The sequence below is a fragment of the Nansenia antarctica genome (assembly GCF_963989245.1).
Source record: "Nansenia antarctica genome assembly, chromosome: 13".
Classification (NCBI taxonomy): Eukaryota; Metazoa; Chordata; class Actinopteri; order Argentiniformes; family Microstomatidae; genus Nansenia; species Nansenia antarctica.
Genome location: NC_137683.1, coordinates 19,942,944 through 19,945,443, shown reverse-complemented (window position 1 = coordinate 19,945,443; position 2,500 = coordinate 19,942,944).

The window sequence follows — 2,500 nt, the reverse complement described above, 5'->3', positions numbered from 1 at the left end:
TGGCATACACACACACATACTCACACATTCACACACACACACACACACACACGCACATGCACACACACACACACACACACACACACACACACACACACACACACACACTCACACATACACACACATACACACACACACACACACACACACACACACTCACACACACTACTCCACAAGATCATGAGTTAGCCAGGCACGCTTGACGTCCTGCAAGCGTTGATTCGGTGTCGTTGTGACATCATCTGGCTGTGACGTCATCGCTACGCGTTGACGTGTGTGGCAGCACGAATGTTGACAGGCGGTGATACGGTAACAATGCCATATTATGGTATGTTGTGGTACCTATAGTAATGGAGTTACATACAATATCACAGCACAACTATTATGGTTGTAACACAACAATTACGGTTGTAACACAACTATTGTGGTATGTTATGATACTGTTACCATGGTTACATGGAGGTTATTTTTGCTTGTTTGTTTGTTTGTTTACGAGGTGATTAATAAGACTCGTTTGATGCAGGGCGATGCTAGTGTGTTGTATGTTGAAGAGTGTGACAGGTCTATTTTGGAACTCCCAAGGGTGGGTTCCAAGTTCCGAGAAGTTCCGGGAAGTTCCGAAGAGTTCCGAGAAGTTCTGTAGGAAGAGTGATATTCTAGAGTGATATTCTAGAGTGATATTCGAGTGTTGTCGTGTTAGAATGTTTCGAGGACCTCTGTTGCCGTCTGTGACGCTGGCTTCCTCATAAGAGAGTGTTGCTTGGTGGATCCTTATCAATGCTCCATTAAAAAAAACATGAATCGAAATTCCTGATATTTCAAACTGTTGTTATTCTGCTGTGCTCTATCTAAGACTTATTATTGATACTATAACTATTACTCCTGCTGCTCAGCGGTTGCACAATAGACTGGTAGACAGAGAGGGAGAGAGAGAGAGAGAGAGAGAGAGAGAGAGAGAGAGAGAGAGAGAGAGAGAGAGAGAGAGAGAGAGAGAGAGAGAGAGAGAGGGAGACGGAACGAGACATTTGATCTGGGGTCAGTTTCCAGAGAGCTTCGTAGTTTAAGCAGTACTTCGTTTCTCTTGACAAAGCCTCAGGAGACTGACATACTGTAAACTCAGTCGTCAGTCCCAGGTCAGTCTTCTATCCGTGAAACAATGACATGTGTTAAATGAAGAACTTTGCTGGTCTAGGAGAAGATTCTCAAAAGAGAAAGTACAATGTTAGCTATGAAGCTTTTGTGCAACTCACCCCTGATATCAGAGTTGAGCTGACTGTCAGTGAAGCGTGATGGTTGGTTGGTTGAGTAACAGTTGGTAATGTAACAGAGTTCCCTGTAGACCAGGGGAGGCTGGTGGAGGTAGAAATCGGAGGACGGGCTCATTGGAATGCATGAAAGGGAATGAGGAAAGGTACCAGCGTCCCCTGGAGTCAACAGTGATTCAGGAGCAGCGTACCCTCCGCAGTCGTCACCTTAAACATGGAGGACTCAGATGCTAGATGGGATCCTTGGGAGGTCCCGACTCTGATGTCACCCCATTGAAGCTGTTATTTCAAATGGTTTTGGTTAAGGTTAGGGTTAGAGCCAGGGTTAAGGTAAGGGTTAGGGTTAAAGTTAAGGTAAGAGTTAAGGTTAAGGGTTATGCTTCGGGTTATGGTTATGGTTACAGTTAAGGTTAAGTTATGGTTATGGTTACAGTTAAGGTTACGGTTAAGTTATGGTTATGATTAAGGATAAGGTTAAGGTATGGTTATGGTTATGGTTACGGTTATGGTTATGGTTAAGGATATGGTTATGGTTATGGTTAAGGATATGGTTATGGTTAAGGATATGGTTATGGTATGGTTATGGTTATGGTTAAGGATAAGGATATGGTTAAGGATAAGGTTATGGTATGGTTATGGTTATGGTTAAGGATAAGGTTAAGGTATGGTTATGGTTATGGTTAAGGTATGGGTTAAAGTTATGGTTAGGATTGAGGGTAGGTTCGTCCCGAGGATCCCACTTAACATCGCCTTACTCCTAGTGGTTACCAGGCCAACGGATGACATCTTCCTACTCCTAATGGTTACCAGGCCAACAGATGACATCTTCATAGCCAGCAGCTTCTCCTAGGGAACGAATGATCCAAACCTGCAGCTTCAGACAGCCATTTTATACTAAAACAGACTGGCTGTCTATCTTCTCCAGCAGCTCAGTATACCTACCTGATAATAATAACATTATTGATGTCATTCAGTTACCACTGGATACGCTTCTGTACCTCTGATGATGATGATGATTATGATGATGATGACGGTGGTCGTGATAATGATGATGATGATGAAGATGAAGGTTACCAATAAAGTCAAACTGCTTGATATACCAGGAACAAGCTTTGTGTTGTGGTGATTCGTATGTCATATGATTTATTTATTTTTGGTAAATTTGGAATATTATTGTATTAATTATTGTATTAATATGATTGTATTTTTGCATTACATTTGGAATATAATTTGGT